Source organism: Tyto alba, unplaced genomic scaffold, assembly GCF_018691265.1.
Source record: "Tyto alba isolate M040663 unplaced genomic scaffold, T.alba_DEE_v4.0 Super-Scaffold_1000006, whole genome shotgun sequence".
Lineage (NCBI taxonomy): Eukaryota > Metazoa > Chordata > Aves > Strigiformes > Tytonidae > Tyto > Tyto alba.
The window spans coordinates 30,820,319-30,835,004 of NW_024881272.1; the positions used below are offsets into that span (position 1 = coordinate 30,820,319).

A 14,686-nucleotide genomic window follows, 5' to 3' on the forward strand; every position below is an offset into this window, starting at 1 on the left:
ACGGGGCTCCCCAGCTGGTGCACGGGGCAGGGGGATGGTAAAGTAGGAGGGCAATTGGTGATGGATCTTTCTTAATCACTATAGCCAGCTTTATGTAGTAATGGCTAGGTGCATTTCCTTGCTTATTCTTTCTGCTGCTTTAAACTAAAGTAAAATAAGCCTATTTCTTTAGCTTGGTGTCTGTGTCCTTTGTGTTAACCCCATCAATTGGCAAAACAGCTGGTTCCCAGGCAGCAATCCCGAAATACCAAGATCCCGCAATTGCAATCCTGGAAGGAAGAGAACCTGGCCACCCCTCCTCTATATGCTGAGCATGACATTACATGATATGGAATATTTCACTGGTCAGTTTGGGTCTGGTGCTCTGGCCGTGCTCCCTCCCCGCTTCTTGTGTACCTGCACACAGACAGGGGGAGTTGGAGAATCCTTGAAATCTCAGCAACAACTGAAAACATCAGTGTATTATCGACATTCTTTTCATACCAAATTCCACACTGAATCCGAAACATAGCACTATTCTAGCTACTAAGAATAAAAATTAACTCTATTCCAGCCCAAACCAGGACAGTGTCACTTTAACATTTTGGTTTGTTTTGTTTTTTTCCGTTCCACAGACTAAATAGCAGGCAGCGCTAGCATTAGTTGTTGGAAGAAGTGTGATGTTTGTGTTACTCACTCAAGTTAATTAATGAAAATAATGACAGAATTACAAAAAATCAGAGATGATTAAGAACTTGAAGACCATCCTACCCATTTCTCTGCCAAGGAGGATTTGTTCTTAACGGCATATTCTTATATTCTGCATCAAACCTTTTAAAATCATGCCCGCAGTAAGAGTAACATCTCCTTCCTTCAGAGGCAATCGTACTTTCTGACTGATTCAGAGGAAGAAGTAAAACCTGAGAACAGAGGTCCCGCCAGCTTCATATCATTATTCTGAGTTAACTGCTACGAGATTATCTTGAGCAATTACTCTTGTCCTTTACTGCACACACATTCCAAATACCTGTAATCCTCACATAGCTCAGCTCTATCAGTGTTAAACCAATCTATCCCCTTCAGGTAAGATCTAATGGTAAAATCACATACCACTGGGTTTATAACCCGGACTATTACAGTCTCCATTATTAAATATTGCTTATTATTTTGTACTTACAAAGTCAGGGAGATGTGATTTTATTGCTTGCAAATCATTCTTACATTAGTCTTATGCTGTTATAACTTCACTCTGCTTTTCCAGATAAGCTTTTTGCTTTCTGCATATTTAAATAGTAACTCTAATTATCCCTACTTGATTGCCCTCCGCTTGCAAGCCTTTCCACAGTATCATCTGAATTGAATTCTTCATCCTATTTAGGTTTTAAAAAGCCCGAGACACATCATAATCTTTAATTTTAACAAGAGCATTGAGGTATCTTTTTTGTTAAAAAATATGCATACTGGGTTCCATCTTCAGATATATTTTTTCCCAAAACACAGTGAGAAAGGCAGATTACTGATTATATACATTGGTAACAGTAACAGTACAGAACAGTGCCTAGCAAGAAAGTCAATTAAAAAAAAAAAATAAAAACAAATTAAAAAAATACTATCAGATCAGGAAAGAAAAATTCAGTTCATTGTCTAAAAATATTTCTTCTTATGAAAACTATGCTTATAAGAGTTTTCTCATTTATTTCTGACCACAGTCACAGAAAACAATTTATACTTCTAGTTCATAGGTGCATAGAAGATACATGTGGCTATATAGTAGCTACAATTCATGATATTTAATGCATTACTTAGGTAACCCATTCAAAGAAATGCACATTACAATAGCCCAAAACACAACAGTAAAATCTTAGTCAAAACTAATGTTTCTTACAAGAATTTTGTTAGACTTTCTGGTCATTTTTTGTAGAGATTTTGCTATTTTGGTTACTGATGACATATTTTAGTTTAATTATAATGGTGCTTGGAAACATCATGTGTTACTAAAGTTGCCTGACATTTCCTGTTATGAATTCTCCTTAAAAATTTACCAAACCAAAGTATATCTACTGGAGCTGACATCTTGAATGCCACATAGCGTGTATTAAGCCTTTATGTGGACATTACTATGTGACTGCATAAACAACTTTGCACTCAGTTATCTTCCATCTGGACAATGTTAAAATTAGCATTTCTTTACTGATGTGTTTGGCTCTGTAGCACTAATTTACATTTTTAAATATGTGTGTAATAACATACAGGAAATAGAGGAAACATGGGTGTACCACAACTGTATCGCAGTGTCTTCTTGAATTCAGCTTGCAAACTGCGTTCTTTCAGCACCTACTCCTGCAAAAGTTACTTTAGCAATACGTGATAAGGGTCTGTCAGAAGTGATTATCTCTCAAACAAGACTTTGGCAGAGAAAGATAGGAGAGAAAAACAAGAAGTCCAGTTATAAGTGTGACTTTCCAGTCTGTCTGTGTCAAAGCAGTATCAAGAAGTCCTTGGACGGACAAAGCACAGGTTTGAGGCCCTGAATGCTCACAGAGAGCTTCTATTATTATAAGTAATGAACTACTTTATTAAATAAAACCAGTCAACCAACCACACAAAGACACAGTAGTCCATCTTTGAGCCAAAGACTTTCCATAGGAAATGTGACATTCAGCCAAGAAAAAAGCTTCTCTCATCTTCTCTGTTCCTCTCCACAAATCATATGCCACTGAAGACCGGTGGTACTTTGTCTACCACCACCTCAAAAGCGTGATAAAATACCAGGGTTGCTCCTGAACCAGCTGGTTTCATGTACAGCACCGGCGAGGAAGCGGGACAGCAGGGTACTGGTTCTACAAGCTCTGGCAAGTCAATCGACAGGGCTGACCTGACCAAACTAATCAGCTGGGAATCAAATCCTGCTGCTGTGCACATTCAGCACCAGGATACCCTGAGAAGCAGCCTGGTTGAAGAAGGCAAGCCTGTTTGCCAGGCTAGATTCCCGTAAGGAGGCTAGCTCAAAATTGTGTGACTGCCCAAGATGATGATAGAGGGGTCATGAGGGCAAGTTCAGAACACCAGCAATACAGCCTCTGGTTCAAACAGACGAGAAAGGATATCTGTCTGCGTTCTGACAGGGTTTTATTTTCCTTTTATGTTCTCCAAATTGATGACTTTGAAAGGAACACACGCCTTGAGACCTACAGTAGAGATGTCCCGTTGTGATTTACGCTCTACTCTGCTATAGTGCTACAGCACCGGTAAGAGCAGAAGCGAGCGCATCGATCCTGCCGGCTGGGTCCACCCCAGGGACAGACCCTGCCCTGGCCGCAGCACCACGCGGCCAGAGCCGGCTCCTCGCCGGGGCTGAACAGCTGGGAAACACTGCGAGGAGAGAAACCAAGACAGAGCCACGGTGGCCTTCCCAAAGGTCTTCCCAAAGGTGGCTGCGATTTAAGAGAAAGTTGCATTGGGAACAAATGTATTGGCAGGTTGAACACCTTCTCAAAGCAAATACTTCATATTAATAAAAGCCTTTAAATTACTTTTTTGTCAGCAAGACTTAGCGTTCCTATCAGGACTGAAGTGTAACTGAAGAACAACTGATGTCACCAGGTCACAAGCAAATACAGGTGAGGATGCCTAGCCTTTTAGCGGCAAAGTAACCCCCTGTCAGCCTATTAAAGATCAAAACACAAGAACATTCAGAGTATTATTGGAAGAAAAATTCTGTTTGAAGCTAAGTAAGGCCCAGATTTTTTAATATGAAGTAATTTGATTCTATTTTTATCCATTAAAGAACATTTGGATTAACAGGTTGAAAAAGTTCATTCACAGCTTTCCATCTATATGACTGTTACAAAGCCCTTGCCCTGCTGCCCATTTAACTGAACGAATCAAGGCAGAAACTACATTTACGTAGTCCTGAAAATATTTTAAAATCATTGTTAACATGTGTGATATAATCTTATTTTACTTATGAGTCCGAAGTAGTATCCTCAATGCCATTTCTATAGAAATTGAGTGACAAATATTACCAAGTTCCGATTTTGCTATCAATTTAAAAATATCCTGACAGCATACTGGCAAATTAAAATTAAACTTAAAGCAAAGCCTTTGCATGCCACCATATTATTTCAGGCAACAATTTCAAGAAAGGAAAAGCAGAAAACAGACTGTGCATATACTATAGTTCAAAATAGATTCCTCATGTCAAATAGCATAATTTTTCCTTTTTTCTCCATTAAAGAGTTATTTTAAGTCTTCTGCCGAATATATTTACATGCATAATGAATCTCTTCAGTGGTTCTTTCTGAATTACTATATATGCTTTAACACTGCATACACTAATAGTGCACAAATATATACAAATCCACATATAAATACATGCACTCATGCACACAATATTCGTGCAAAAAGAATTAATGGAAGTTTTTGACTGGATGCTACCCCCTGTAAATATGTTAAATGTGAATGGTGCTTATGGCTGGGTTCATTAACTAAAAATGTTGCCGTTGTCTGCACTATTCATGTTGTTCACGTAAGAATGGATGACATGTAAAATGCTAATTTACAGACTCAGTTCTTTTCAATTTATCATCAGGGTCTCTCTCCACTAGGAAAATCTGTGGTCACTGACTACAATCCTCACAGAATAACTTGAGCTGAGTCCTCAACTCAGCATGTGCAGATAAAATCCTGCAGGCAGTCTTCTCCAAGAAAAAGAAGAGAGAAGAAAAAAAGGAAAAAAAAAAAAAACAAACACAAAAAACACTCAAACAAAAAAACCCACAAATGCTTTGAATTTTCTGACATGTCATGGAAAATGGTATCCCAAAAGCCACAGTCCACTGTGATTCACAAACATCCCATCTTCCAAGAGAAAAGGCATTATACTTAGAGTAGCAGCCAACATCATCGTAGATAACTTCTCACAACTTCAGCTGCTCATCACCTTTTCCTTCTTCAGACCTTCTCCTAAAACCCATAGCTCTAGAGCTTCTGCAGTATGAGAGATCTGCTTACATCCAGCCTGAGAACTACTCTGAACTCCCACACTAAGCACGGAATTTCACTTTAAGTTTGGATCTCATTTCCCCATCACAGGTTGATGCAGCACTTGATAAACAGATACAATTAAGAGATTAACTTCAAAACCAGATTCTTTCTCCAAACTAAAACACTAGCACCGGTACAGCCATCATTTCCTAAAACATTCCAGGATTTCTCTCTACCACAGCTGTGCCAGCCACCTTTTCTTTAAATATCTATGACATCCAACTACTTCAGAGATCACAAATAGTATTTTATTGTTATTACAATGTATTATACTTACAAATACTTTATTTATGTCTTTAAAATTTCTGAGCATGTTCACCAGCTGTTTCATTTCCTTCTCATGGATGTAGCATGGTGCTGTATCTAACTCTCTACAAGGCCTCACCACCTCCTTGCCAACAGGACTCCCTACCCCTTGGTGTACAAACTATTTTGGTTTCAAAGATCTATTCTATACAGGGTAAGCTTTTAGTAGTAACTTAACGCCTTTAAATTCTCTTCTGTAACCTCTGTGTTAGTTTATCAGAGCAGTCATTAAGCCTGGGCACTTTGAGGCTGATGGGTATATCTAAGCTAGCCCACTTCGAGCTAATTGTGTTCAATTTAACATTCTCCAAGCACTGGCAGTCCTCATTCAAGCCAAGTGTGAAAGTTTTAAATTAGCTTTCACAGTTTGATTCACAGACAGCAAATGCAAAATGGCACAGGATTAATTTTTTTTCCCCAACAACACAGTGCAACAAAATAGCCCAAAGGCTATTTTTGTTCGTATGCTTTAACTGTTGGGGAATATTCACAGCACAGAGAATGCTCCAACAGAGACAAAAGCTCCAGAGGACTTTCAAAGCTTAGTATTGCCCCCATTAATTAAAGTACCATACATTTGTACAGCCTTTCCACTTTGTCACCAGATGTTAAAATGGAAGTCTAGACCATTTAAGACAAGCCACACTTCTTATTGCTTAAAAGATTAACATATAAATACATTTTTCTCATTTTTATTGCAGATCACATTTTCAATATTTAATAAAGTCTGGTATTGGACTGTAAAATGGGCTATATAGAAATTCACATTTTCCTTGGGGAAGTACAAATCTTGACTTTACATGTAATCTGACAGTGTCTGTTTCGATTGGTCTGCCTTCATTTGCCAAGATACAATTTGAAAAGGAAGCTAGAATATTGAATCACTTATTGCAGAAATGATTCGCTAACTCCCACCAAACAAAGGCAGAGCATAATGGAAATTTAGCTTTCTTGGCACTTTTCATTTTCCCAGCAATTACCACTAGGCACACATACTGAGTTTACATGGTGAACTTTCTGAAAATGCAAAGTCTCTTCAACAAAACTATGAAGTACACAAGCTTCCCTCTGAACAAGTAAAAAGGGTATGCATGAACTGCTCCACTGATAAATAGAAAAGTTCAACACATAAAAAACCTGATGAAATACTCTACGCTCAGTCTTCAAAGAAAAATATTTCTTGAATTTAAGAGGCAAACTAAAATCTCGACCAAGAATTTAGCTCATCTCGTCAAACTACATATCAGAACATTAAACAGATCCCTGTTCTTACAATGTGGTTCATGCATACCAGACTGCGCAGTTGCAGCCTTAAGTATCAGAAGGGATACCAGAGTGAGATCAAAGTCAGCTAACTTCAATGGGAGTCTTTCCATTATCTTCACAAGTTTTCACATAAGGTCCAAAACTCATAACCACTCCAATTCAAATTATTTCTAATATTCTAATAACCAATAATTGTAATCGGATCTAATAACCTAATAACTGTATCAACAGTCATAACTGACATCACAGATGGGAACTATCTTAAGGTATTATAGTAAAATTTAAAAAAAAAAAAAAATTTTTGCAAGCACAGATGAATTCCAGCTTCATACTTCAGATTCCAGATTTGATATAGCCTAGGATATGCAGGTCACATCTGACAAAACTATAAAGTCAAAGGCTCATCTGTAAATGTCAATATGTTAGTAACTGAGGTGGATATAATTTAGGTACTCCTTGATAGGATTCAGAATATTAATCTCAAATATCAACCCAGTTTTAGAAGTATTTTCTATTTTGTGTTCATACTTCCATTCCAGTGATCATAAATATCAACTCAGTTTGTAAATAAGAAGCCTCTTTCACAGAAGATCTGCAAGCAAAGGACATCAGGAATTCTGTATTTGATAAAATTTTAAAACAGAATCTACATTGTTTATTTAGTGAAGCATATTTACAGGTTATTTTTAAAATATCTGGCAACTCTTTCTTCAAGCCAATTCCAGTATCATGAAAAACTCCAGACAAGGACCCAACACAAATGCATCGCTGCCCGTCAGCAGGCAGTCGGAGGCAGGAGGATAACCTTCACACCAGAGCCCCACAAGATCCAAGAACGAGCTTAGATTCACTGATATTAAAATTTGATGAGTTTGCATTTAAAATCTCCAGATGCAGTAGGAATCATCTGCCCATAAACCCAGGCGAGCGCTGACAGCGATGGGCAACCCGGGCTGCCCCCCCCCGCCACACAAGCGGTATTCCTGCTGCCTGCAGCAAAGCCAACTCTGGGGCAGCTACAAAGGCCAGAACTGCAGCTCCACACGGTTATAAAGAGCAACTTAGATATGTCTTTATATTCATTCAATGAAATCTTTTCTGATGATGCTTATGTAATAGAATACTTAGACGAAATTTCATTGATTTAAACATAACAGAAAATCTAAATTAAGACATACAAAATACAGAACTGAGAAAATAGATCAGCTAAAAGAAAAAAAAAAAATCAAAACCAAACAACTTTGCTAATGCCTTTAGACCATCAGATCTTGCGTGTAACTGCAGACGACATAAGTCCTTAAGACAAACAACCATGAATCTCTACACCCTTAAATATAATCCAGTCCATCATGCACAGAACTTCTCCTTTGACTGTAAGCACAACTCGAATACCGTTCTCTGAATTAAATTCCAAAACATAAAGCTTTATCAGCTCAGACAGTAAACAACTACAGGTTATTTGAGAGCTAAACTTGTCAGAAACTGCAAAAGAGATATAATCTAATTGTTACAGAAAGTAATGAATACACTTTTCTGGTCACTCCATGTCAGGTGCTAACAAATATCAGAATCACTAACCAACACATCCACATCAGACATCGTATGTTTGTGAATATTTATGCTTCAAAAAACTTTGAATTCAATACAAATGTAATTGCCACAGTATAACTGATCAGTCATGATCATGAAAGTCTTCCTGAGTATTCTCAGTCCTAAAACAAAGATTGTGAAAAATTCAGATTTTGGTGAAAGTGAATTGTCAGTGAATTGGCAATTTCAGAGCGGAGACAAAGCATTCAATGGGAATGGAAAATGGTCCTCGTATAAACAAGCCCACATAGGATGACTGTATAGCACTTTGCAAATAGTTAAGCGGTAAATGTATAGGTTATCCAGTTGTTAACTGAGGTACAGAACATAATCTGACATCTTTTAGATAACAGGATTCTGACATTCAAAATAGAGCATATAAATGCCAGAAGTAGCATAGCTAAATTTCTCGTGGTCATATGAAAATTTCAGCTAGTACATTTAAACTTTGGGCAATTCACGTGTATTTTAATCCTGAGAAACTAATTAATGCTGATCTCTACCAAACACATGAAAATATATACGTGCTGATGAAAGACACTCCCCTAAAAATACTGATTCCATCTGAAAAGTGACATGCACTCTAGACAAGCACAGAACACAGGCATTCCCCTTCTATGGCTACTGATACATACATAGCTGCAAGCATCTGCAAAGAACAGGGGTGTGCTTTTTTTTCTCCAGCACAGATATTGGCATTAGTTGGAGGTAAAGAACATGCAATTTCAGTATAATCTTGGTTACTCTTTGGGGATCTTAGTGGATAAAAACAATTCCTGATATTAAGGACTCAGGACCAAAGCAGCTTGCTTGTATCTGAAAGCCATAATGAAGTGCATTAAAGGCAGCAAGTACAAAATACTGTACACTTGCATACGCATTTAATCTGGTTTGGTTTGTTGTTTTTTTTTTTTTTTTTTTTTCACCTGTTTCTTATACTAATTTTATATTTGGATCCTTAAACTCTTCAGATTGGTCTTATTTTTTTCTTTTCTCTCTGCACAGTAAGATAGGGACCTGATAGGGAACAGCAGGGCCTTTGTTTGTGATGCGCACCTCTCCAGAAAAAACATGATATAAATGGACAGGTGCATTCAGAGCTATCTTCAGACAGTAACCCCAGCTCAAAATTATTTCTGACCAAAATGGCTTCTAGAATTTTTCTTTTGTACTATCAAGTGAGCTTAGATTATAATTTACAGACAAAAAACTGCCTTTAAACTGCACACTCGCTGTCCCAAGGGTGCCAGGGAAAATTCTAGGTCTACCAAATGTGTTTCTTTAACAGAGAAGAGGGAACACTGCTGAAGATGAGGAAGATAAGATATTAGAAGATGCTGCAGGCCCAGTGTCCTCAGAGTGTCTGAAATTAACTGCTGATAGACAATTGTTGGGGTTTCCTCCATAACTTCTTACCAACACAAAACGTTCCCATGTAAATGTTTACAGGACTAGTGATATCCATAATATCTCCTTTTAAATGCATTTTGGCTGCTTCAAAATAACACGGCATTGATACTTCTGATTTATTTTTTCACGTTCAGCTCCTGTTCTGAAGCTTTCTTCCCCCATGTCCAACTTGAAAGCTCGCTTTTGGCCTCACTAAGACATGGCTAGATCTCTATCCAAACTCACCATAAAAGCCCGTTCCTTTCTTATGCTTCAGTCACAATGCATCCTATTTCCTTCCTAAAATCCACTTTCAAAAAGTTTCTCATATCTTTTAACAGAGACGTCTTCTCAGCTGCTAAACAAGAGAGACCCAACAAACAACAGTGTGACATGTGTAGGAGACGAGTGAGGTTTGCCCTTTCAGCAGCAACGAGCTGCTCGTGGAAATGCAGCCTCAGCTGTTAAAAAGATACCCAAACATCGAGCATAATTAGGTCCCACCAAGCGTGAACCACTAGCAGTAGTTTCATTTCATTAGATGCACAAATATATATTTCAGTGCCCAGTTTTAAAATAAGCATCTGAAACACCAGTTCAGTGCATATATATGCACACTTTATAGATTTGACTAAAAGAGCAGGCAAACTGACATGAGCAGAAGTTATACCAGTTTTCACAGCAACGCAGTTCCTTGAAATAAAGCAGAAGTAAGGCTAGTAACTGCTAGGGAGTGACACTCCTACCTTTGGCAGGAATTGATACTACAAGAGAGACATTAGATACAGCAAAGAGGCCTTGCAGGGGGAAAACTACTAAACGTGTGCTCAAATAAGTAGCAAAATAATGTCACTGCTTCAGTGTATTACTTTATATATTGACTAGATGGTCTATACATGTGTGTGCACATATAAATAAAAGCCTGTATTTACTTAAGACAGTCTTCAATTGCCAATTTGTAACACAAAAAGCAAGTGCTGGTTAAACTAAATGCTACCAAAGGAAGAGTTAACATGCAAATCACTGCTCAGTTTAATGTAGTTTCTGATCTGTAACAGCATGAAACAAACAACTTTAGAACAGCTATGCTGGGGCAGTGGAGATCTGCCAATTTACACTGGATCCAGGATCTGTCCCGTCCCAGTGTGTAGTTCCTTCATTCACTCCATTAAACCGTGTTTGCCAGCAACTACATGGTACTAATGGGCACATAAAGCTATTCTGCACCTGGTGATTGCCAAGGCATCTGTGCAAACACAATGAAATGGAAAGAAGTGAAGCAAAGAACCCCACTGTTAGAAATAAACCTAAATCAATACAAATAAAACTTAAGCAGTTGGCATGTATGGCTGACTCCTTGCTAAGTATAAATGGTATCAAGGCATGTTTTTAGTCCAATACTAACTAACAATGTTTAAATAAATCAGTTTGCACCTTACCAAACAGTAATCTTTGCATTTACCTGTCCTAATGTAAAATGAAGTCAATCTTCAAGTGGCAAATGCTCAAGATGAGTGAACATGTTGAGTTGAGAAAAGTTTGATTTTCTTTCAAGGAACTACAGAGCTACTTCTGTTTTCTCACTGGGTTCGGTGCTGTTTTATATTGATGGCTCGAAAAGGATCACCAGTCCTGGTATAAAATCTTCAGCTCTGATTTGTGTTACTCTTATTTCTGAGACAACCAGTACAAAGCAACAGTACAAATCCAAGAACTGGAATTTCCACGAGTTGTTACACTCGCATGAGTAGCTGTTATTGCCAGCTGCAGCAGCCAGAGTATCAATTTACTCACTGCACAAATTTTAGAAAGCATAATATAAAAGTGAAGGCAGTCTTATCATTACCTGCTTGTTTTAATTTCAGAAAGCTGCTTCCCCTTACCTTCTTTAAGTATCTACTAACACTTTTTTTTTATTGCAGTTCATCTTGAAAATTAATCATCATAAATTTAAAAACATTTTCTTGCAAATCTGTCAGGTTTGTAGCGCTATTTCATTTATTACAAGACCACATGACGCATGAGAGCTCTGTATTTGAACATGACATATTTTCGCTTTGTTTTGATACCACATTCGAAAATTGTTCCTATCAATCTTTCACTGGAGCCAAAACTTAACTGTCTTGTTCACTGAAACATTAAATGCCAAGTCACACAGATGAATAAAAGCATTTGCAAGATGCGAACATTTGCAAAAGTTTCCTGTCAAAAGGGTCTACAGAAGAAAATCCACAAAAGTGAATCAAATCCACAGTGAGTACCAAAACCTAACCATTTCGGTCATCAGATCACACTGAAATTTAGAAGATTTCACAAATAGCCTGATCTTTCGGTAGAATTTTAGAAGTGTTTACAGTTCTGATTTCCAAAAAGTATTACAACTCCTATGAATTTGCCAGACTCAGCTTATGCATTAAGATCCACGATTTTCTGCATTGTTTGCTAGTGAGAAGTAAAAACCCAAGCAGGCCATATACTTACATTCCCCATAATGCATCATTTTCTCTCTAAACAGTGGCAGCAAACAGGCACATCCAATACTGTATTACTTTCTTCTCTCATTCATGACGATGTCACACACAGGTTCTTTGATTCTGAAAAAGAAGCATTTCCCAGGTTCTAAGGATAGAGGTACCCCAACCAATCCATCATGCTTTGTGTGCTAATGATAGACTCATGCATAAGAGGCACCAGAAGCAGTCAGAGGCAGCAGGCATGAAAAGGAGTGAATCAACTGTCAAGGGTTGCGATCTGAAGGACTGCAAGACTGTGATTAGAATTTTCAATCAGGACTTCCACAATTCATCATGCTATGAGGCAAGGGGGGGACATACTTCTTTATCAGCCCTTTCTGCTATTGGCACAGCAAGTTCTAGGGTATTACAAAAAGGAAATCTTAACATCTTACACTTATAAACAGGTACTTTTCAAAGAATGAAGAGTAAAAGATTTCCTGGGACTGCACAGCTACTATTTTTTGTCTGCATACTCAAAATTGAAACAAGATTATTTGCAGCATAGCCTTTCTTTCAGCGGATGAAACAGCAAACATAGGTCTTCCCCTCTCTCCTCTTGTAGGTATACTTATACGCACATGAGCAAGTATCATCCCTGGAAACCTTTGATTGTTGTCTTTAGGGATGTGAAAATGAATAAAACCCACCAGGAACCCTACATCAGAATTTGCTAACGCACTCTGTGAAACTTCAAAAAATAAAAAGGCAGAGTTCTTCACAAGGAAAGTATTCTCACAACCTGTATGAAATCACCTGCAGCACTTGACAGGCAGCATGAAGTCTCATTTTCAAAATGTAAAAGGGACCAGCTAGTTGCCTGAATGCGTAAATTCAGAGTAATCAAACACACCATCTAACTTTGTTTTCCTTATGGTATTTGTTTGCCTTGGTACTACCTCTACTGACTCGCCAAAGGAAAAGTTAATTCCACAACTCAAGAGCCTCAAACAGGATCTGGAGCTGGACTGGTTTGTAGCTCTGCTACAGCCTCCGTTTTGAACCCATGAGAAAGTCACAAAAGCTCTTCAAATATTTTGCCGCTTACTTCCTCCCTTTCCTCACCTATGAAATGAGGTAATTCTCTCTGAACACAAATTTTGCAAGAACTCACTCACAACGGGGATTGCTGCCTTGGAGAGCAATCCTTCAAAAAAAAAAAAAATGACCTGCCCAGCAATTAGGAACTGGGTACTGGTGACTGGAACGAAGGGCCAGAGAGAAGGAGCGGTCTGGCTGTATCAATGTCACTGCAGTCTTTGTCTCAAAATCTAGATCCAAGTGACAGCCCAGGCAGATTAGACATTTATTGAAATATATGAATGAAGCATTATTTTAAAAGGCAATTTTCATGTTAAACTATGAATAATGAACAGTAAAGAGAGTTCTTATTTGCATAATTAATGTTTCAGTTATTGATATTCCTTCAGAGGGTCAATAGCCTTTTTTCTCCAAGTTAATTAATTAATAAAGCAACTCCTTTTATGTAGGTAGTTGTAATCACTTTAATACTCAAAGGCATGTAAAATATCTGGCACTTCTTTTTTAATGTTGCAACCCCAGTGACACAACGATCATTTGCATAAATGTAAACACAGAATGGGTCCATTTAACTCCTGACTAGAAAGAAATTCTTTGAAGCTAACAAGAAAGAAATACATAAATTATGGACAAACATGGAAATACGGGCAAAAGCACCTTTTGTCCTTATACCACAACAATTATATTTTCCTTAACACAAATCTCAGCTTCAAGACAATATACTAGTAATGGTGCAAATCTGTCCTGGCATTTAGCTGAAGATTTCTCTGAGGAGACAGAATAATTTAGGAAAGAATAGGTGTTCACAAGAAAACAAATACAAGCTAGAAAACTGTTAGCAAGCAGAAAGCTTTAAACACTCAACATTTTATAGGCATTACGGAACTTTTTCCATTAGGAAATACACAAACAGAAGCCTGCTCCTACAAAAACCTAGACTTATTGCCCATGGTAAGTCTGACTCAAGTCAGGCGAGATGGTTACTTTGCTCAGTAGCCAGAGCTTACACGCAGCTGCAGCAGATCAGGAATCATGCAAAATTCAACCTGGAAAGACTTCCTGACTCCACTGCTTGAAGAAGATAGGAAAGCTAAGAGGTTATAGTAGCTATGAAAACCTTTTCTCCCTTCCTCTTTAGAGACAGTACTGAGTGACCAGGTTCAGTACAATATTATGAACATTTGATCCACAAGTTAGTTTAAAAGCTACACAGTCTCTCTCTGAGCTATTTTCTCACAAGTGAATTACTACAGTTTCTTGTCTGTAAGTCTCGGTCTTTCTCTATTCATAATCCATCCAAAATGCTACTGCAAAAAAACATTTTACTGCCCTCTTTCATCATGCCTCTCCTTGATCTGTGGGTATGAACATGGGATTACCATTTTTATCACAGGTAATACTCTTAAACAACTAATAACCTACACTCATCCCATTTCGGACCCTCTCTAGCTACATTACCACACTTTCCTGCCAAACAAGTACTTGGGAGCAGGGGGGAATGTTCCAGGCTGCCCTCCCAAAACAGTGCCACACAGATCTCCAAAGCCAGTAATTTG

General features: G+C 38.0%; 1 protein-coding gene across 12 annotated transcripts in view; it reads right to left on the bottom strand.

Annotated features, from left to right (window-relative positions):
- DAB1 (DAB adaptor protein 1) overlaps positions 1 to 14,686 on the bottom strand; it is a 470,931-nt gene that overhangs the window by 135,766 nt on the left and 320,479 nt on the right. For 10 of the 12 annotated variants that reach the window (XM_033008814.2, XM_042785108.1, XM_042785102.1 and 7 more), the window contains one exon: positions 12,058 to 12,170. The exons of the other annotated variants lie outside the window; for them this stretch is intronic. The gene's annotated coding sequence lies outside the window, so the exon portion shown is untranslated. The remainder of the gene's footprint in view (positions 1 to 12,057; positions 12,171 to 14,686) is intronic. 12 annotated transcript variants of the gene reach the window in all.